At 34.2% G+C, this 15,024-nt stretch overlaps 1 protein-coding gene across 7 annotated transcripts in view; it reads right to left on the bottom strand.

The window, feature by feature from the left end:
- LOC100936428 (uncharacterized) overlaps window positions 1–15,024 on the bottom strand; it is a 600,254-nt gene that overhangs the window by 140,280 nt on the left and 444,950 nt on the right. The gene's annotated exons all lie outside the window — the stretch shown is intronic.

Below are 15,024 nucleotides of genomic sequence, written 5' to 3'. Positions count from 1 at the left end.
TATATTCTTGAATGCCATTTTTTTTTGTACTCTATTTCATTCTCTCCTCACATTAGGAAGGGCAACATTCAGTTTTGTGTTACGAACTCCATTGCCATTTCCAAGTGTCAAAGCAGACAGGATGGCAGCCTTGGCCAAAAGACAATGTCCTTTGACATGAGTAAGTGCCAACTTCACCTCCACAGTTTCTGTATGAATGCCCTGTTCATTCTGAAAGGTGTTTTGTTTTTTTTTGTTGTTTTTTTTTTTTGCTTTGCTCTATTTAGCGAGCAACCTCCATCTCTCTGTAAGAAAAGTATTTCTATGATTAAAGTATGTGTGCTTGATGCCAAAATTACCAACCAAGAGGTAAAACAAAATATTTTTGGTGGGTTATGTTTTATTTTCGTTTTGGCTATAGAATTTATATACAAAAAAAAAAAAAGTCCTTTAGGTGTTAATGAACATTGTGTGGCCTGAAGTGATGCAGTTTGGTGCCACCTAGCCAGATGAGTTTCTATTCTTCTTAAGCCCTCAGACCTCTCTATATTCCCCGAGTCCAGAATGTATTTCCTACATAATATCTCTTTTTAAAATTTTTTAAATAAAGCAAAAGTAATTCATAGTGGTATGAGATAAAGCACCAGAAATATGTAATTTAAAGATGGAAACTTGCTTCTTTGAGAAGTAGGAAAGGATTCTAATAATCAACATTTGTCAAATTTAAGGATATAGATAAACAATACTCCAAATTGATATTGAGAATTACAGGAAACGAAATTTGTATGTTGAGAATGTTTACGCAAATTACATCTACTGTGGTTTCATAAATTATGAAAATAGTAGAAACGGAACTGAGAAAGTTGAACGGTTTTGTTTGTGTGTGCATATTCCAAGCAGACAAAAGTACTAGAACGCAAGGAGGTCTAATCATTAGATTCAAGCAGGAAGACATAGGAGAAGCTGAAGAAAAAGGGTGAGGGAAAAAAGAGACTAAATAGAAAAGGAGTAAAATTAAGAGAGTAGAGATAAAAAACTAATAAAAGCAGGCGATAGACTGTTTAAAGAGAGAAATGCTGTTATGAAGAAAACAAAAAAGTTTTGCAAAACACAGTACTTAGGTTTGGAAAATTTCATTTTGTTTCAAATGGGAGTTGCAGCAAAGAAAAATTGAGGTTTGAACTATTGAAAAGCCAACCTATGAGGCTTAGGATTTAATTTCAGACTCAGCTTTTCCCCATTTTCTAGCATGGAGGTTTTCTTTTTTCCCTTTTTTAAAAAAAGAGTCTTTGATCTTTTGCCTTAACGAGCCTAGTCAATATGTAAAGAATCAAAATTGTGAGTGCTAATGCCCTTATTTTGTTAAACCAAGTATTAAACATTGTACTATTTGTGTGGTCTGAACACTCAATTGGAACTGAACCTTGCGTGATTAAGGTGTTTGAAGACTCGGGAAATAAATGCTGTAATCAAAAAGGCGAAGTCATGTCTTGCCAGAAAGCTATTTTCTTTATTTTAGATGAATTAAGCTAAATAATAAAAACATGACTTCTTTCCAGCTAAGAGTAATCAAGAATTGCATTTGACAAGGCAAAACCATTAATAAATATGGATCCTTATAACTCATCATATGGTCTGATAATCTAAATCAATACTATACTTTCTTTTAGTCCACTATTATAAATTAATAAACACTTCAAAAATTCAAACTCTACCACTGGTTATTAAAAGAAGGACTACCAAAATTTGCTAATTAACAAGTGTAAATACTATATTAAGACATAAGTATATGTAAAAATGCAAACGTAAATATAGATATGTATCCAAATGTCATAGATGATATTAACAGATGGAAAAGAAAAACCTTTTGATTCATTTTCTAGTTTTGAAGTGACAGCCCTAAACATAAGCTAACAGAACTGATTATCAAAGCAATTGGTCTATTTTTTCATTAGATATTTACTTATAAATTGAGTGCATATCTTAATTATCATGTTCTCAATTTTTTTCTTTGGGAACAAACATATGTTTGGCTGAAGAGAAAGCATAGTATCAAGAATAAAACACTTGTATTCCAAGAATGCTACAAAAATAAATAGGGTTTAGTGACTCCTAACTGGTTACGGTTATGCAAAGTTAGTTTGCATAACTTTTAAAATAAACTTAAATGTAGATGTATATAGAACAACCATACATACATTACTTTAAATAATCTTAATTTGTTAAAATGCTTAAAGTTATATACCTTTAAGCTATTTTTTGGTGACTCAGCAACCAAATTTTATAAACATTTCTGAAAAGCTCTGGACATGTAGACCTGAGGTTGTTTTAAAACACAAAATATTAAAGAAATCTAACGGTTTGTAAATTAAATCTTAACAACAGTTGAACATGCTTTCGATGGCCTTTTAAAATGCCTATCTCTCTCTTTCTCTCTCTCTCTTCTTTCCACCTTCCACCGTGATGCAATGAAAAGATCATCAGCAGACGCTGGCACACTAATCTCGCACTTTCCAGAATTTCCAGAACTGTGAAAAAATTAACTTCTGTTCATTATAAATTACCCAGCCTATGGTATTCTGTTATAGTAGCACAGAACAGACTAAGACAAAATTTTACATAAATGTTGGGGCCTATTTGCCAAATATTAAACCATAGGTAGGATTTCAATTAGTAAAAATGGGAAAAATAAAGTTATAGGGAAAGGGACTGAAAATTATACCAGCTTGACACAGTTACAAGGCATGGGAGGAAGGGTTGAGAAATTAAGTGAAGAGAAAGGACACTGGGACTGGGCTGTAAAGAACGGGTCATCTAGACCATGCATTTGGAATTTGTTCTGTGAATAACTGGGAATCATTGATATTCTCTGCACAATGCAGTCAGAGTGTGCTGTAAGGAGAGCTTTGTGGAAGTAGTGGATTAGAGGCAATAAGTGGAAAGACGGGAGGCTAGAAAACCATCACAGAAAATGGTGTAAAACATTTTTAAAATTTACCATTAATTAGCATAAATGAAAGAAACCTAGTTTAAAATGACAAATTACACACTCTAAATACTCATCTAATTAGCAGACATTAAACATTATGAGAATTTCCAATATTGGAGAGAGGTAAATTTGGAAATCTCACAAATTTCTCACAATAATGTAAGTAGAATATACAAATAGAAAAACAAAAAACCAAAAACATTAGATAGCTGATTCATTTGAGTATGAGGAAAGATCTAATTTTTAAAGAGAACATTTACTTTTCTTCATGTAACTTATTGTCAAAAGTTTTCTCGGAAATTTTTATCTTTTTCATGAATACACAAATTCCTTATTTTAAATCTAAGATATCAAAAGCATTTATATTTTAATGTGCTCTTGACATTAAAAATACAAACTTTTTCTTTGCTCATGAAATTCTTAGCTGGAAATATATGTTAGTAATTGAATTTAAGGAGTGATTTATGTTTAGATACTAAATTAAAGACATATTCCATAAAAATATGATAAAAGTCTCTTGCTAAAAGTAGATCAAAGCAATATTAAAATAAGAAACCGTTTATTTTAATTATCTATTGCTTCAAGAAACTTATGAAAAATATGTCTTAAATGACATAATTCTTAAGTATTCATTCAAACAACTATACTGTTCCACCTTCTCTTGACCCCTGCCCTGTCCTCCTGAAAACAACACCTGATAGTTTAGAAGAAGAGGAGGGAGATCATTTTTGTTTAATCTCCTCCTTTAACTTAAATATGGGCATGTTGCATGTGTATGTAAAGTCCAAAACAGCATCAGAGAGTTTTTGTTTTTGTTTGTTTGTTTGTTTGGTTTGTTTATTGAGACGGAGTCTTGCACTGACATGAAGAGAGTTGTAGGCCTGGGATGGCCATAGCAATGGGAGAAAGAAGCCTCTCAGAAATGACAATCATGAATTAATGACTAAGAACCAGACGGAATCATGGAATCTTTACTGAATAACTGAGTAGACAGATGACTGAACGGACCTGAGGTCCCCTATCAGAACTTAGACTAGACATCAGGCAAAATAAGGAGAAAGCCTGAATTGACTGTGGCTGATTTTCACCACCTTGAAGACAAACAGGAACTTGAAATAAAAATTGTGTTGAGATTTAATAAAAATAAAGTCAAATTTCTTGCAGAAGAGAATTTCCTCCTTTAGAAAAGTTTTTTCTTTAATTCTGTTACTTTAAAAAAATTTTTTTTCCATAGGTTTTTGGGGAACAGTTTGTATTTGGTTACATGAGTAACTTCTTGATTACATGAGTAAGTGGTGATTTCTGAGATTTTGGTGTACCCATCACCCGGGCAATAGACACTGAACCCAATTTGTAGTCTTTTATCCCTTGTCCCCCTCCCACCCTTTCTCCTTAGTCCCCAAAGTCCATTGTATCATTCTCATGCCTGTGCATCCTCATAGCTTAGCTCCTACTTATGAGTGAGAACATAAGACGTTTGGTTTTTCATTCCTGAGTTACTTCACTTAGAATAATAGTCTCCAGTTCCATCCAGGTTGCTGTGAATGCCATTGATTTGTTCCATTTTATGGGTGAGTAGTATTCCATACATATATCACAATTTCTTTATCTATTTGTTGATTAATGGGAATTTAGGCTGGTTTCATATTTTTGGAATTGCAAATTGTGCTGCTAGAAACATGTTTGTGCAAGTATCTTTTCTGTATAATGACTTCTTTTCCTCTGGGTAGATACCCAGTAGTGGGATTACCGGATCAATTGGTAGATCTACTTTTAGTTCTTTAAGGAATCTCCACACTGTTTTTCATAGTGGTTGTACTAGTTTACATTCCCACCAGCAGTGTGGAAGTGTTTCATTTTCACCACATCCATGCCAACACCCGTTACTTTTTGATTCTGGCCATTCTTGGAGGAGTAAGGTGGTATTGCATTGTGGTTTTGATTTGCATTTCCCTGATCATTAGTGACGTTGAGCATTTTTTCATATGTTTATTGGCATTTGTATACTTACAGCCAACTGATCTTTGACAAAGCAAGCAACAACATAAAGCGGGGAAGGGACACCCTATTCAACAAATGGTTCTGGGATAATTGGCTAGTCACATGTAGGAGAATGAAACTGGATCCTCATCTCTCACCTCAAACAAAAATCAACTCAAGATGGTTCAAGGACTTAAATCTAAGACCTGAAACTATAAAAATTCTAGAAGATAACATCAGAAAAACCCTTCTAGACATTGGCTTAGGCAAACACCTCATGACCAAGAACCCAAATACAAACGTAACAAAAACAAAGATAAATAGGTGAGACTTAATTAAACTAAAGAGCTTCTGCACAGCAAAAGGAACAGTTAGCAGAGTAAACAGATAACCTACAGACTTACAGAGTGGAAGAAAATCTTCACAATCTATACATCCCACAAAGGACTAATATCCAGAATCTACAAGGAACTCAAACAAATTAGCAAGAAAAATACCAAATAATCCCATCAAAAAGTGGGTCAAGGACTTGAATAGGCAATTCGCAAAAGAAGATATACGAATGGCCAACAAACATATTTAATTATCTTTTGAAAGCGTTCAAATGCTCTTGGTATTTGTTGACCATGCACACGTCAGAGTTATTGTTCTGTCTGGTCAAGGAAATACTTCCTTAAAGGGAGAAACGGGATTGGACTTGAAGGGGAATGAGGTAAGGATTTAGGTTAATAAAAGATCTACCAATCCAATGTGCTCATGAGTTATGACTGATCTTCAAATTATCTCAAAATAGATTATTTTGTTTGCATTGTAAAATTTTTAAAAATTCACCTTTTGAATGTGACTATAAATGACTGTTATAAAAGACAGAGACTTTATATGTTTATGATTTGGACATGACTCAACATATGTATTTTAAAATGACAATTCTATAATAAAATATGATATAAATTTTTTGGCAGCATAAATTAGAAAATAACTATTATCAAATTAAGTAATTAGGTTTTTATCTCTGGTTTTGCTAAAAGTTCATTGATTTGCTTGCATAATATGGCAATGATGATGAACTGTAATAAAATCCAAGTGATAATGAATCCTAAAAGACTTCTAGACAATGAAATTGATTCATCTTTGTTACATTCAACTCCATTTTCCTTTACTAATATTGACCCCAAAGAGACCTCACTAATGCTTATAGATCTAATCAAAAGTCTAACAATAGCTTAAATAAAATATTGGCCTAAGGTATATTTTCTAAGATGTAATAACTGCTTAAAACCTGTATAATTCTCAAAGAAAAAAATACCTTCTCAGAGTGCATTTCTTTCTGTGGTTATTTAACCTTACTGTAACTTTGTTTTACAGCATAGAAAATAAAATCTTTCTTATTTCTCAATTATGATAATTCATATGAAGGTGACATAAACATAATAAGAGTTGAGCAATATGTTATGAAGGTCAAATACTTAACTTATTTTTGCTCCAATTTATTTTTATATCATTGGCATTCTTTCTGATGAGCTAATGCAGGAAAACATTGCTGTATCCGGGTTAGATCACTGAAAACTTCACACTTTGAGATGGCTGTTCTTCAAGCAAGTTGAGTGCTATAAAATTATAAAAAAACAAAAAAATCTGGTAGGAAGGAGTGATATCCTGAGTGCTGAGAAAATTTTAATCATGTTTTCATGTTTAAACTCATATTTGAACAGTACTGATTTGAAAATTTGCAAGTCAAAATAAAAGTGGATTTAAGAAAAATAAGATTTTCAGAAATACAACAAACATCAAGATTTGGGTACTCGTCCTTTTATTTAAAAAAGATTTTTCCTAGACGTTGCATTTTTGTCTTTAAAAATACAAGGCATCTATTAAAGAAATCATCCCACATTAACATTCAAAGACATTAAGATTATGGTTGAGACTTTTGTCACATTGGTCCCGCATTTGTAATTTTATGTAATTTACTGGCTCACCAGGTTTCAAGCTCTGTTCACTTCCTGCCATATACATACTGCTGAATTAATCCACTTACATCAATGAATTAACTTCCATCTATATCATTATAATGATTACAGTCTAAGTTTCTCTAAGAAAGAAACCAGATTTGTCTATTCAGAACAATCTACTTAAATAACTAATTGAATATACCCCAGACACACCAACCTCTCAATATGTTCATAATTGAACTCATCATCTATCCCAAATCTGTTCTTTGTAGTAATTTATTGGCACCTTCATCTACCCAGTTTTTCTTGCAAACCTTTGGGAGTTATAAGATTTCCAGCTGTGCTAACCTCCCACACATGAATGGTAAAGTACTGTCAATCTGATATTTTAAATATATTTCTTGGCTAACCTACTCAACTCTATCTTCTCACTCTTCTTTGACCATGCTCTTCTTCCTTTATCTTTCTTGCTTGATCAACTTACACAGCTATCACAATTGCACACACTTCCAGATATCAGTCTAAAATGTAAATGTGATCAATTCATCCTCATTCTTAAATGTATTCATTTCTTCCTTGCTGTCTTTAAATTTTAGTTCAAAGTTGTTATTGCATGTAAAGCTCTTGTGATCTGGCACGTTCTTACTTATCTCGTCCCTCCTCCTCCTCCCCTCTACATTTCAAACACATAGCACTGCTATTTCTCAAGTGCCATTATTATTTGTTATGATGCCTGGAACTCCCTTATCCATTTTGACCAAATGCCTGACTTTTGAAATCTATTCCTTTACATTCCCTCCTCTGAGAGGCTACACCGGAAGCTTTCACTCCAGGTTAGGAACAATGCACTTCCCTCTCGGACAGATAATATAACTTATACCTACTGAGTCTTCAGAGCCTGCTAAAGTGCCTAATATGTACTCTATGCTCAAGGCTTTTTGATTTAATTCAGAAACTAATAGACACTTCAGCAGATCAAAATAAATGATGGAGACTACCTACATGTTTTATGAAATAGGAATATTAAATATTTTTGATTTTTAATGTGCTCAATTTAGGTTTATATATGTTGGATTCTATACATTTTAGATATTTAAGTGATATTGACCACTAAAACTTGACATCTATTTTACTAACTGTGCAGGGAAAAGGAGTGTCATTACATAAATTTTGTCTACTTCTTTCATAGAAAAAAGGTCCAAAAAGGTATTTTGAGATGGTCATTATTTATTCATGGACTACCTTACTATTCTGGCTTTTTCATTAACTGAGTTGAAATAAAAATACTAAGTAGGTATTATGGATGAAGTGTATAATAATGTCTGTGCTGAAAAATCTCCATTTAATTGAAGTACTTAGGTTTTGGGTGCTCAATAGAAAAGCCGAGGTTGTGGTTGGGGGATAGAGAGGCGAGTCTTCTCTTCCTATGGATTCTAATTCATCTTGAGCTTCACTCAGAAGTGCTTGAATTGACTGGAGGCTTAATCTTCACAATACTCACCCTAATATATGGAGAATTCAAGAGTGTGTTTGGTCTCCATAGATGTCTTAAATCAGAAGGTGCTCAAAGGTCACTACAGATAAGATTGAATCACTAACATTTGTTGTAAAAAAGGAGTAAGAGGTAACTCAACTATCACATGATGACTGTGAAGTGAATACTAGTTAACTCTTTCCCTTTGCTCCATATACTATTCTCCAATATGGAGTTTTTATAAAATGTTAGTTCTCTGAATTGTAAAATATATTTTAAAGCTTTTATGGAACCACCAAAAAAGGAAATAAGTTCTCCTTTCTAACAACGGTATTAATAGACATGCACATGTTCCCAAAGCAAGTCAAAGCTGAAGACTAAGGCAATTATAAGCATATATCAGGCACAAAGATCGTTTCTGCCTCGATAATCCAGGTAATTGAAACGGAAACAGGTTCAGGAATTTAATTGGCACAATTTTCCTCTTTGCTTTGGTAGTAGAGACACAAGATGTTTTTATAAGTCTGAAACCAGTTTTAAGCTATGTCATTCTTCTCTGTCCATACTACATTTTGAAATATGGGACAAATTACTGGAGTTTCAAATGATACGTTCAGGCAATAAATTAATGTGACAGCAATAAATGAGAAAGTAAAGCCTCCATATGATTCTGCACAGGCAGAACTGGCACACAGAGTTCTTGAGGTATATGCATAAGCTGTATATTACGTATGCATACATACAAAAGTACATACATACATTTCTCCAGTTTGACCTTCTCTCTTATTACCTTTTTTTTTTTTTTGATGGAGTCTCGCTCTGTTGCCCAGGCTGAAGTGCAAGTGCAATGGCATGATCTTGGCTCACTGCAACCTCTGCCTCCAGGGTTCAAGCGATTGTCCTGCCTCAGCCTCCTGAGTAGCCAGGACTACAGGTATGTGCCACCACGCCAGGCTAATTTTTGTATTTTTAGTACAGACGGGGTTTCACCATGTTGGTCAGGCTGGTCACAAACTCCTGACCACCCATCTCGGCCTCCCAAAGTGCTGGCTTTACAGGTGTAAACCACTGTGCCCGGCCCCTTCTCTCTTCTTCTACAGGCACCTCAAATTTAATGTCCAAAATTGGACAGCTAAAAAACTAGTCAAGATCATGATTACCCAGTTCTATGAACACGTCATGCACATTCCCAAATACACATACATGCACATGCAAACATACATATGCGCACCCATGTGCACCCACATGTATGATATATGTGCACATACACAAGGGTACATGTGCACAGATAACAGTGCATAAAAGGATGTTCAGACATACAAACAGGCATACAAGTACACACATGCACACATATATGCATACACATATACTCTTACATTTTATTGTGCATAAATTGTCGAGCTCTATACTTTATGTACTAGGTGGATTCTATCCATTCTTTAGGGTCTACATCAAATCCCACCATGGTCTAGATCACATTTACACCACTCTACTTTAATCCCCCTAAAGCAATGAAGAATGGCCACCAACTGAGGTAAATGATTACATTTTAAAACTTCCACTCAATTATGGATCAATACAATGGAAAAATACAATGTAAATTAATAATCAGCTTAGTGTAATAAAAATGTAGATAAAATGTGAGATGGTTTTGGAATTATTAGATAGCAAAAACAAAACTATTTTGTCAAAATGCTCAAAGATTTCTAAATTCTCATTTCCAGTTTCTCTTCTTATGTCATCATGAATCTGAAACAACTTGTGACCTGGAAGCAGACCACAAACCACACTTTCAGAAGTCCTGCTCTAAAGAAACTAGTATTCACTTACACAGTGGCTAGCACCTGCCTGCTCACTATATACATTAAAGAACAGATCCCAATGCTGCTAGGAGAAGACACCAGAGTCTGTGTTTTTGAGGGTTTCTTTTCTGATTTTAGACTTGTGTGTTTCCTATTTTTGACATTTTTTTTATTTAGAAAGTTTTGAAATACTTAGCATTAGCCTGATGATTCAGAGGTGCACAATAGATATTTTCAATCATAATCCATTCCTCAATTAGTTATGAAACACAATCTCTATGCCAGAGACTGTCCCAGACACTAGGATCCAAATTGGCATAAAACCTGATCCCTGAATTAAACAAACCCAAATTAAATTCATTCTGCAAAACAGCTGGCATGTAATCTTCAAAAGTGTCAGGGTCAAGAAACTCAAGAAAAGTCTGTGGCACTTTCCTACACTGACAGAAACTAATAAAACATGACTACTAAACAGCACACATCACTCAGAAACAAGTTCTTACACCTTAAAGGACAGTCGTCGGAATTCACTTGGACAGCCCATAAAACTTGAATGGAATCTGAGGATTAGACGGTAGTCATTGTTATTTCCAGGCAGGTTGGACTTCCATAACACAATGCCATAGCTTAGGTGGCTTAAGCAACAGTATTTTTTTTTTCTTTCAGTTTTGGAAGTTGGAAAGTCCAAGATCAAGATATTGGCCAATGAGATACCCCAGTAAGGGTTCTCCTGGCTTGCTAACGATGGCTTTCTTGCTCCACCCTCACGTGGGAAACAAGAGAAAGGAAACAAGCCCTCTTGTATCTCTTTTTATAAGGGCAATAATCTAATCATGAACATCCCTCATAATTTTATCTAAACCTGATTATCTCCTGTAGGCCCCACCTCCAAATGCTATCACATTGGGGGTTAGGGCTTTAACATATGAATTGCAAGGCAGGGGGCATAATTTAGTCCCTAGTCCTTGATATTCCTTCCTTCCTTTCTTCCTTCCTTCATCCTTCTTTCCTTCCTTCCTTCCTCCCTCCCTCCTTCCTTCCTTCCTTTTTTCCTTTCTTTCTTTGAGCCAACATTCAAAACTATGATATTTTACATAAAAATTCTGATACTCAACTTCCTAAATCTTCAAAAGTGGTAGCCACTGGAACACACAATTTGTCAGAACATTTGACTAGAATATTCATTCTAGTATTCTAGAAGTAGCCCGTATAGCACAGATGTTAACCATATGATCACCTGTTCCTCAGTACCCACCATTTTCCATTATCTGATATTTGTTGTTACACTCATTTCTTTGTACACCATAGGGGCTAGAGGTACTTATATTTGTATCCCTAGCAAAATAGAAAACAATGAGGAGATCAGAGCTTTCTTTTCTGTTTTTTTGTTTTTTTTAAAAACAACAACAACAACAAAAGCATTGCTAAGATATGCATTTGAAACACTAAGTTTCAGGCTCTGGGTTTAAAAAGTTCAGCAACAGGCTAAAAAAAATAAATAAATTAGAAAAGACTGACCAAGATACTTGCCTTCTATCCAATGACTTACTGACCTGCTCAGTAAAAGGCATGTGAAATCAGAGTTGGACTAGTGACTTTTGCAAGTGAGATAAGAAAAAGAACTCACTAGGCATTACATTCTGTTTCAAAGGGATATTTTACTCCCACTATTTTCTAATTTTTCTTTAAATGAAATTGCAATTGTTACATCTGTTCTGTTCACTGTTTTTTTTTTTTTTTTTTTTTTTTCTAATTTGTTTTACCGGTGCATTCAGACTAAGTGGAAAGAGGTTCTTTCAAGAATGATTCAAATGGTAAGACAATGTCAGAGATTTAAATAGCACAAGTAGCAATCTGCATTACACAAAGTAATGAAAACAGTACTCCCTTTTTATTTAATAGAATCCATATAAATAATTTCTTCTTTTACTTATTGCTGCTATTTTGTACATAAACATCTATATTTTTAATCCACAGAGGCAATTTTATTACAGTATTAACAATAGCAATAATATCTTCCATGTGTACAATGCTTTGAAGCTGACACAATGTTTTCATATTGATATGCAGTAACATATATCCAAGTTCAGCACCACACAAATAACTTTTTCATAAATTTATAAACATTTTTCTGAAATGCTTGACTTGTAGGTATGGTTTTTGAACATAAATACCACAAAAAATCACTAAAATTCAATTTAAAATAATTTCCATTATATATCAAACCCATGTGTTTATATTATTTGTGTCTCATCCATCAGGAGAATTGATTATGATTTTCTCCAGGCATAATAGCAAGGCATATAGTGGCATCTTATAAAATCTGTGTAAGATTTAACAGTTCTACTTGATTACTTTTCTTTTTTTTTGAAACAGAGTCTTGCTCTGATGCCCGGGCTGGAGTGCAGTGGTGCGATCTCGGCTCACTGCAACCTCGACCTCCTGGGTTCAAGCGATTCTCCTGCCTCAGCCTCCCAAGTAGCTGGGATTACAGGTGTGACCTGCCACTCCTGGCTAATTTTTTGTATTTTCAGTAGAGACAGGGTTTCACCATGTTGACCAGGCTGGTCTCACACTCCTGACCTCAGGTGATCCACCCACCTTGGATTCTCAAAGTACTAGGATTACAGATGTGAGCCACTGTGCCCTGCCAAGTATTTTCTTTTCTTATACTTTGTTCCAGTTTAATTGAATGAATATTTTTTCTGCATCTATTAGGCTCAAAGATGAATAACACACAGTCATTACCCTCTGGGGGTTAACAGCCTAGTGAGGAAAAAAAAAGATGCATACAAAATGAATTTGTACATGGGACATAACATGAAAAGGTCTATTTTTCCCTGAATTTTTATGGCGATGTAAGACAACTGGTGAGAGTGGGAATGAAGGGAAAAGTCTCTGAGAGCTTATGGAAGGAGGTGCCATTTGAGATAAACTCTGAAGAAATGGGTAGCTGTTCCATTTTACATACCTACAACACACTTGCATGAATATCTATATTATTAGCTTTCCTTTACCCTGCCCACTAATACACACTTACTCAATACTATTTTCAATGACTCCTTACTGTAACACTTTTTCTTTACTCCTTAATTTCTTGATTCAATATACAAGTGAGAATTATTCTTTTGTATGCCTGACAAACCTGTAATTAAAAGAAGCCTCTTTTCATTCTATTTTAAAGTTCTATTTTTTAAACAAAAGCTTAGAGGACCTATTAAATAAATCATGATACATCCAAAATATTGACTAATGTGCAGCCATTACAAAGGATGAAATAGAAAACATACATAGACTTAGAAGAATGCCCATAATTAAAATGGTAAAAACCAAAAAAAATCCAGAGGATCATATATATGATACGGAAACATTATATGCTCATATTGATATTGATGTTTCTGATAAAGAAAGAACCTGAAAGAATAAATACGAAAACTTTTGTAGTAGCTAACTTTGAGGGATATACGATTTTATGTTTAGTATAATTCTTATTTTTTATCTTAAATAATTAAAACAACAAAGATACTCATATTGAAAGAAGCACAAAGGATACACCATTTATTTTACCCCTCTAAGAATTAAAATAAACAATTGCCACTTTTTTCAATAATTAATTTTTAGAAAATGTCAAAAATCATAAATTATATGCAGATATAAGTTCAAATCCTTGAACAAATTCTCATGATAAGTGACAATAAAAATTAAGTTTTATATTAAGGCAAAATTATAATTTTATTATCATTAAAGCCAAAAAGTAGTTTACATCAACAAGCAGCAAGACTATTTCCTGTCAATATACCAAAAACATCAGCAATAATCACCTAAAGATAAGCAACAACAGGCCGGGCATGGTGGCTCAAGCCTGTAATCCCAGTACTTCGGGAGGCTGAGGTAGGCCTCCCAAATCACAAGGTAAGGAGTTCAAGATCAGCTTGGACAACATGGTGAAACCCTGTCTCAACTAAAAATACAACAATTAGTCGGACATGGTGGCGGGCGCCTGTAATCCCAGCTACTCGGGAGGCTGAGTCAGGAGAATTGCTTGAACCTGGGAGACGGAGGTTGCAGTGAGCCGAGATTGCGCCACTGCAATCCAGCTTGAGTGACAGAGCAAGACTCCATCTCAAATAAATAAATAAGCAACAACAAATGTAACATATTTATGCAATGTACTTTATGATTTTTCAATGCGTCTATAAATGGAAATGAAGTATTTGAAAATACAGCAGACAATATATAAAGATAAAATAGAATCATAAAACCTCAGCCATTCATCAGAAAATGATACAATGCTGCATCACAAAGGCATCCATAGATTACAACTATAATGTAACAGCTCAAAAAATAAAAAGTTTATTTACTTTCTGCAATTGCACTGTATCTCAGTTGTCCTCACCTGCAGCTACACAAGGCATTCTTGCCATCAGTGATCTTTGACTCAACCAGATCAAGAAAAACAGCATGTTCTTCCCGTATGGGATTTGAGGAGTCACACATTCATTTTACGGTCGTTGATTTGTTTAATCCTTATTTCAGTTCAATGAGTAGACAATAACGATGCTATTGCATATACTTTACAGATGAGAAAATTTAATATCCTAGAAGCACCATGAGTTTGCTAGCCACAAATCTGGTGAGCAGTGAGGAAATTGTTATCTACAAACACATAAAGCCTAAGAAATAATCAAGCAAAGTCTAAATAAATACAACCTGCCTATTCATTATTACAGAGACTTTCTGACTCCTGGTTGGTTTTTACGTTACCATTGTTTTGTTTTTTTTTTTTGTCTTATGTCTCTAATCTGTACTGTTCAGCTCTTTTAGGCACTGCAAAGTTGTCTTGAATTAGGA

The sequence above is a fragment of the Pongo abelii genome, chromosome 22 (genome assembly GCF_028885655.2).
Source record: "Pongo abelii isolate AG06213 chromosome 22, NHGRI_mPonAbe1-v2.0_pri, whole genome shotgun sequence".
Taxonomy (NCBI): Eukaryota; Metazoa; Chordata; class Mammalia; order Primates; family Hominidae; genus Pongo; species Pongo abelii.
Note: the sequence above shows the minus strand (reverse complement) of the source record. Positions and strands in the feature narration are given on the sequence as shown.